We start from the raw sequence: 9564 nt of genomic DNA, 5'->3' as shown, positions 1-9564 counted from the left end.
TTTAAATGTGTGCAGTCACATTCGCTTGTCCGTGTGTTGATTTGACGTTTATTAACAATACCGAATGTCACTTCACGTTGTGTGTTATTCAGGGATTGATGAAAAATTGTAGGAATAAAAACTACTTTGAATGTGCATATTGATGCATGAACAAAGCCAACTCAATCACAAACTGATTGAAGCTTGACGGACGTCATCTTAAGGTAATAATAGAATATTTTTAATAGGTTTCACATGTCCTGGCCGGTGTTGGTGTAGTACTCGTTTCTAGAAGGCGCTGATTGGCCTAAATAGAAAGAGGCGATTGGTCGGTATATCGCTTTTATCTAAAATCTCATTAGTCAAAACCAACGTTGTTCTCCTGTAACAGCTGTTGAGGTCGTAGACAGACGCTAGGATTAATAGATTTAAATAGTTTAAACATCTCAGCAAGCCTCGATATTAACTCTATTTATTTCACTCGTGAGAAATTTCAATAATCAGCTCGCTATCGTCGTAGATTCTATATAAATATCTGTCCATTAACATGTGGAGACTATGGTATGCATCTTCGTTAAGCACAAACCATTCGGAATGACCACGAAATTTCGAACAAAAAATTACCGAAGCGTCAAGATAGATAATTCAAAAACCTCAAAATCCAAGTACACTACCTGACCATGAATACAAGAAACAAAGACTGTCTACATACACAATATAGCAAACCAAATAAAATAAATACATATAAAACTGAAAATGAGGAAAATACATCACACACAAACTAAAGTACATACACAGGCAGTTTGAACTCCAACAAAAAAGCTGTAGTGATATCAGGTGCCCCGAAAGGTTAATCATGCGTTTTTCATCAGTTTTGTTTTTCTTACCAAAAATATTTTATAAGGATGCTTCTATATTTACTATTCGTTCCCTGTATCAATAGCATATTCAATTTAACGAGAATAGGTTTGGTGTATATGTCAAAGATGAAAATGACAGCCAAAGGCCACCAATTGGTCTTTAATGTACTACAAGGAAATTATCATGTCACAGGTAGGCTGCAGCTGTCCCTGAAACGTCATTATACATAGGTACAGCGAAAGAGTAGTCTGTATATGCTCAAGTAACATAAAAGGAACTGAAGCTAAAAATGAAACAAAACATACACAGCCCAGAAAATTCTGATTGGGAACAGGCACAAAAACTGTGGCGGGGTTTAAGTACTTTTGCATGATCACAACCCTCCGCCAGTATGAAAAGGTCAGAACCTGACAGCAGATCGGCCACGCTGTTGTCTTGTAAGAATGTTGTGTCCCCAGATGGGAATCTTTGCACACTCACAACTGGTATGGAAAGTGCCCCGACCAATTCAACTAAAAGTACACAATCACACCTTCAGTCTGCAGACCATCTATTCCAGTACAAAAAATTCTGACTATTTCAAAATTATCAAACCATGTTCCATCACTTTAAATGATATATTTGACTACAACGATGACGAACTACATTGTACCATATCAAAATGTGGTATTAAAAATTGCAAAAGATGCAACACTCTTATAACTGACTCTTACTTCTCCAGTTCCCTTACAAACAAAACCTTCCATACTAGAAGTCAAGATGACTTAAGTTGCAGCTCAACAAACTTAATCGGATAAACACAAGAACGTCACTTAAGTTACATGATATCTCCATAGATGGTCTCCTTCCTTTCATACGAAAACCTATTGGACTTCATCACATTAGAACCAAACTTTATTCTATGTCTCTCACTCTACTATACTCCCTTTACAAGACAAGTCTTGACACTCCTGTTTCTGACCCCACCTCATCATTATACAGACTTGTTGCCATCATTTTGAATATTGGTTTCCACAGATCTTTAAACCAGTTTGTGCGAAAAGTCAAGATGAAGAAAAACGATCATATCTTCCACTACCGTTTGTCAATAAAGGTATAGATGCAATTAATTTGGCTAACATCCTCCATCACAAAAACGTTATCAACAAAATTCCCCCATATTTCAAAGACAAATCCATATCAATTATTTCATATTCCTATACTTCACCCATTGCATCCACAATTCTCAATTATAAAAGGCTATTATATGTATATATACATATTCTGAACCTCGAGATTGAAGACTTCAAGGCTAAACCACATGACTGTTCTTACAAAAACTCTCCATTCAAATATGGTCCTTCTGGTCACGTCGTTACAGGAGATTTAACCATCATCGAAAACGAATTTCTGCGTAATATCCTTTGTACAGGTCCCAAGTACCGTGAACCACGCTCCATAAATTGGAATTATAAGTTTAAAGTTCTTATGTATGCCATGGGGGACTATGCAAGAAAATGGATAAAACGAGAACAACAAGACATTGATTCTCTATCAGAGTGGTTAAAGGCCGTGAGGTCTTTTATTTTAAAACGAATAACAGTTTTAGGTAGGTCAATGAGTGCCAAGGCTACACCAGTTTTCAAAGACCCCGATGTAGCAAAAACATTGTCTATTATACGTGACAAATATGTTGTCGTACCAGCAGACAAAGCCCAAACAACATTGTTTTGTCTACAAAACGTTTTACATCCAATGTCTTTATCAGATGTAGAGGTAGAAAATAATGGCAGTGATAAGACCAATACTACTACCACACTCTCCAACGACGAGATCGTGGAAAACCATAAATCTGTGCTATCCTCTTTAGGTCTCTTTACCAAGGACGATGATTGTGATTTACCGTCTATGTACTGGATTTCTAAACTCCACAAGAAACCATACATACAACTTCTATAGTCACAACTGTCAACGAGGGTCTGCAGTCCTACCACAACACTTGTTACTCCCGTAGAGGTATTAATTCAAGGTGGATCCTGAAAAATTGAAAGATCTTTTGGAGACAATCTGTTCAAGACTATTAAATGAATATAATGACATTATGCATCGTTGTTTTTCCAAAAAAGATGGTACACCTAGATACAAATATATAGTTCTTGGTAGAGATTCCTCATACTTTGTAAGAAATAGTTCCAAATATACAGAGGAAGATGTTTACAAAATGCTGGAATTTTTAATCGACAACATCTTTTCACCAAACGGTCGGCATTCCAATGGGAACAAATTGTGCTCCTTTACTTGTTGACCTATTCCTTCACTCTTATAAGGCTGACTTTATAGCTGATCTGATCCGAAAGGAAGAATATCGTTTGGCTAGATTCTTTAATCCCAGTTTCCGCTATGAATATGACGTATTATCTTTTAACATTCCTAATTTCGGGGATTTAATACATCGCATCTACCCAATAGAACTTGAGATAAAGGATACAACAGACACTGTGCAGTCAGCCTCATATCTTGACCTACACTTAGAAATCGATGGTAAAGGAAAACTATTGACCAAACGTTACGACAAACGTGATGACTTTCATTCAGCACCTGCGTATGGTCATATCACAAATCATACGTTATGCCAGAGCTTGCCGAAACTACGCAGACTTTTTGTATCCCGCTATACGCTTAACAATTAGGCTTCTGGAACAGGGTTATATTGCTACAAGATTGAAGTCATCACTACAGAAGTTTTATGGTCGTCATCATGAACTCGTGGGTCGTTATGGTGTATCCATCTGCTCCATGAAAACTGATTTATTCAACGGGGCATAGTTTTCCTTTCCTCTTTTGTCTACCCTTGACTTGATTTTTTTATGATCAACTCGGCGGGTGTTTCTAGAAAAACAGAGGACGCATATCCTACCGGTGTACCTGTTCCATGCTCCAAGTCTTAGTTGCAGTCCGAGTTGCTCCTATCCTTTGTTACTTTGTCCAATATGTTGGTTATTTCAAAATAATTTTCTGAAGACAGTGCTATACTTAAGAATTATCTGTAAAATCATTTTAAAAGATTTGACCTTACCACACATATTACAGAAATAAGGGCAATGATACTCAGCCCATTTAGAAAACCGCGTACAGACATTTGGTGTATGGTCTTTACAATTAGTGATCTTGTCAAAACAATTTGTCGAGGCTGCTGGTGTTTTCACATGTCCTAGGATAGAAAAACATAAAACAACATTAATTATTCCTTCAATCACCACATCGAATGCAGAGAGCCTTGAATAGCACGTCAGAGATCTTTGTCGAGGACTACAATGTATTTAAAAAAAGCATGACAATCGCACTTTGGGATCATTGTCTAGGATTATCGAGTTTATCTACATACCATCGCGGAGCACTTTGTCTAGAACTATTGCGAAAATATGAGCATCTAATATGGTTCGTCCTTGTCGAAAACTGTAGAATAACAAATACGTTTAACTTATAAGTCCTTATTAGTGAGTATTGAGTAAACATGCACATCATACTTGGCGATCCTCGTCGAGGAATATTGAGTAACATATACGTCAAAATCAATGATTATTCTTGTTGAATATTGAGTAACATGAATTGTCCATGAATATCCGTTTATATGTATGTAAAACATGAATATCCTGTTCAAGGACCGTATCGAGTACATATCCACGTCAAAATTGAAGATTATTTTTATAGTACTTCGAATGAACAATACACGTGTATGTCAGACGCATAAAGTAGATATTATGTATTAATTGCGGGGTTTTCAATTAACATATATGACACATACTTTAGAGTGTTTGGAATAAAAGTGTACATTAAGCATGCTATCTACTACCCAGTTTTTAAATCGAAAAAGGTTTACGGATTTTTTTCTACATGAAGATCATCCTCATGTATATACTGTTGAATAAAATTTACGGGCGATATGAAATACCTTTTCTTTAAATGGTCGATGGTTTCAATAACAATATTTTTTATTACTTTACAAGCTACTTACCTATGTCACAGGTTGTCGGACAATAAGTTTTCAGGAAATTGTGGGTGTAGGAGCAAACATGACTGTCGTTGCATTTGATGAAAGGGGAATCCTCACATTGAGGAATCGTTGATGTTGGAACTGAAATGAAAGTTTGACTATACAAATAATGAAATTAAGATTTATATTCGTAAGATATTGTTGTATATTATTGATATATATTTGACCACAATAAATGTATGATAAAGCAAAAATTAATTGAGAAAAAAACCTCTTGCATCATTGAAATCATGATTTGATATTCAAAGGTAATTCTACTTTATAGATGCGTACCATCGACTCATGAAACATTTTTGAAAATCACGGGTAAAGCCGATTATCCAATGATATTACCGTATTTTAATGATATCACAATAAAGTAGTTATATTCAATTGATATGATAGAGCAAACAAAGAAGTTTCCAAGTGCTAATGGATTAATATAGCACTATATTTTTTTTACAATGGTCATGTTTATGAGATGTTACACGTTGTATGGAATAGATATAAAAACACAAGTTACTACATAGTCCTCATGTCACGGGACAGTACGTCTTACGTTTTTGGTCTGTGCACACATGACTGTCCGTACAAGTTACAAATCTCGCGTCAACAGATAGACCTTAAAGAGAAAAATGAAAAGACACTTACATTGTTTAGTACATATCTGATATTGGGGTAATTTTTATTAGAATATATTTGTCACTTATTCTACAATCCTTGTAAAAATAGTTTGGTGCCTATAAATTAACGAAAGAAAACAAAATACCTCTAGATATCAACACATACAAGTATGTGCAGTATCTTCTGTTCCAAGATTCTTTTTCTGGTAGTTAAAGTGAACATTATTGCAGAGCCATATACTTTGTATACTTTCCTTTTGGACTCGTTCCCGATTTCATGCTTCATTAACATATCACTAACTTATGCAAATACTTTGCAAGAACTTTGTGAAGAAGGTGGCAAATGATTTGGATCTGTGGTTCCCCCATCATATCTTAAGATGACTTTTAATGAAATTCTATACAATTGAATTTCCTTTAAAGAAATATTGCGGGTCATTTTAAGTAGGGCGAGTAGTATCCATTCCAGAAAGATTGTGGGTCATATCAGTTAGTAGGGCTAGTTTTATTTCGTGAAACAAAAACGAGGACCTCTATCAAAACACTATTTAAAGTCCTCTTTTACATTTTGCAATGAACGGTCGGCATTCCAATGGGAACTTGCTGACTTATTCTTATGAGGCTGACTTTATTGCTGATCTGATCCAAAAGAAAAAATATCGTTTAGCTACATCTTTTTACCTCAGTTATCGCTATATGGATGACGTATTATCGCATCTACCCCTTAAAAATCTTGAGATAAAGGATACTACAGACACTGTGAGATCAGCCTCATATCTTGATCTAATTTTCACCGTAACGATCCACGAGTTCATGATGACGACCATAAAATCTCTGTAGTGATGACTTCAATCTTGTAGCAACATACTCCTGTTCCAGAAGCCTATTTGTTAGAGTTCTATCGCGATACAAAAAGTCTGCTTAGTTTCGGCAAGCTCTGGAATAACGTATGAGTTGTGATATGACCACTCCATACGCAGGTGCTGAAGGGATGTTGCCACAGATGAAAAGAAAGTTGACAATTCTGAGTGAATAATCATCATGTTTCTCGTAAAGTTTTGTCAATAGTTTTCCTTTACCATCGATTTCTACGTGTAGGTCAAGAATTGAATTGAACAAGATGAATAATATTTTTTTCATAACTTTGTATCCTCCTTCTTAAGTAATCGTTTTAAAGCTTCCGCAAAGTGCAAATGTTTGTAACATGTCAGTACTTTGGTTTTCCAGACGTTTTAAACAAGCAACCTTGCCAAAATGCATAAAAGTAATCATTTGCGGAGTTCAAATGGAAGAAATCAAACTATCATTTTATTATTTTAGATTGACACATAATTTTATTTTATATTTGAGAAAGACAATCTATATTTGTGTCGCTACGGGACTGTAGCAAATGCATGAGTTTCTTACCCTGCATCGAGTACACATATTTAAACTGTACCCCTGCTATAATATCGTTAAATATTATATCATGTTTCAATGTTAAGAAGATTTTAACTTCTAATTCCATATGTACATCAAGACGAATATTTTTTATTGTGATATTTTCATAGAAAGGTTTATTGAAGATACAAAATATAAGTTTTCAAAGTTGTTAAGTTTTTAGAAATCTTACAATAACATTCATTAAATCTGACATCAAAAGATTCAAATCAGCCTGCAATGCAATGGATTTGTGATGAAAATTTTAAAATGGTAATAATGTTAATTATTTGAGGGGATTTACAAGCATCACAAAATTATTGTTTAAATAAAAAATAGATGGATTAGTTAATATGCTTTAAAAACAAATACAAAACTAATAAGAAGACTGTGTTCAAGCCAGCTCAAGAAAGATGCATATAAAACTACTGTTAAAATATCGTGACTAACGTACGTAGTCACGAAGAAAACTGTTAAGAAATCTCGAAGTAGGAAGAACGAACGGACATTACGATCGCTATGTATATCTCCCGCATGCAGAAGTAATTTTGATAAACTTATTTAAAAAATGTATGTCCTCTGTTTACTTACCTTCATAAACAATACCATATCCAACTCTGGAAACAACAAACACACTATTGAGAAGGAAAATGCTGGCTATTGACGACATCTCCTAACGACAGTTTCAAAAACGCATTTGGAGACAATGCAATTTATAGTTAAAATATCTTTAAATAGCCTGTTACTTACTGAATTGTGGAGTCAAGTGTACAGACTATAAGGTGAAAGTGTGGGAGTACTTACACGATGAGACTACTAGACAGGAACTTAAAGTCCGTTATGATGTATCATATGTAGGTGTCTTTTTTCGACCAATAAAGGTGTATCCGGCGTTTTTGAGCTCACAAAAAGTACCTTATACGTACAAAATAATTTTGCAAAAATTATATGTAATTGTGTAGAAAAATATCGTCACTTTTAAAAGTATTGTGCTTTATTCTAGATTATACTTTGTTAATGTGGATTGTCTTTGCATCGAACTTTTGTGCAGACCTGCGCATGTAACAAACCAAGTTTTCGTAATCTTGTGCATTATTCTTAATCACATTACTGACAGCAGCACCTTCTGTATTGATATAGTATTAATATTTTTATCACAATGGTCTATAGCTAGTTATATGTCCAAGGTCTATAATTATGGATCAAGGAACGCCAAGCACTACTGGAGTCTTCCAAAGGTCATTATATTATTAATGATCGAGGACATGTAACAACTGGTATATTAGGAAGAAAATACATTTCCCAATCCATCTATTAACCTGTTTTAAATATTGTTGCTTCTCTTAAAAGTCCACAATCGGCCAATCAGTTTTTTTTTTCTTTATTAAATTAACAGGCCATTATCTTTATCAACTGAAATTTACATCCCAACACTTGCACTAGTTTATGTTTACATAATGATATAACATCGCCTATATTTAGAAAGTCAGAATGAACATGTCCGAAAAGCCACAAAAAGTCATAATTGACCGGTTAACTCTATTATGGACTAACAAGAAAAATAATGTACAGTATGTTGTAATATAAACCAGGCAAATTTATCCATAATGTATTCAACTGATTTATTAATTTGGCATAAACTTCTGATTCGAATGGTTAATATATGATCACTTTTTGAGGTGAAATTATTCATATCATTCATCTCTTGCACAGCAGCAATTTACCTTTAGGAGAACTTGTAACAAACTAACAGCGGGCAGAAAGTATTTTCAGTAATTGTGTAGACATGTTTTTGTCGCTGTCAATAGAACAAAATGACCTATTAAACATGTTAAATCCGTAGAAAACCAAACCGGAAATAGAACAATGTGCAACAGATGTATCACAAGTTACGAAACATTTAACATATAGGTAATTTAAAAATATAACGACATAACAAAAATAACGAAATGACTGAAAAAACATTATATACTGCCCTCCATTGACTACCCTTGACATTCCAAATTTCAACTTTCCAATACCCTATTGGTCCATTCACCCTTCCCTATTACACAATCCAAATGTCTCACTCTAAAGTCATATTCAATATCATCCCATACACAGTTGAAGCGTATTAAGCATGTTAAATTTACGCTTGATTTATATTTGATACCAACGTTTTAATCCATAACAAAAGTACAAATGTAGAAAGTCGTCCATGGTCAATGTATGCCTAATTATCACCGATCCCCAATCCCTCAGAATCTTTCAAAATTGTCATTGAACCATTATGAATTGCATATCTAATACTTAACTATTATCTTTCAAATAAAGAAACAAAACAGCTATATATACAATAACTTATAAAATATTCGAAAAAACACCTCTTTACATTCTCTTTTTAATGATTTTCGGTAGATTTCTAAGGTTTTAAAAGCGTTTCAATAACATTACATTAACATCGCCAACCCCTTCATGCCACACAATTACTGGTTTTATATGTTAATAATGTAATGTAATACTATATGTTTATTTTTATTGTGTTATTTGGTACATGTATGCCTGTTTGGCCTATTTTAGTACGCCACCTTTTATGTAGACTGACACTTGATTTTTTTCTTTAAAAAGTTTTGTGAGTGGATCTCTTTGTACATGTAAATATGTTAAAGATGTTAACACACTATAATAAAA

This window comes from Perna viridis, chromosome 5, assembly GCF_037379345.1.
Source record: "Perna viridis isolate PV_CMFRI_1.1 ecotype Kerala chromosome 5, ASM3737934v1, whole genome shotgun sequence".
NCBI lineage: Eukaryota > Metazoa > Mollusca > Bivalvia > Mytilida > Mytilidae > Perna > Perna viridis.
This window is presented reverse-complemented; position numbering follows the sequence as displayed.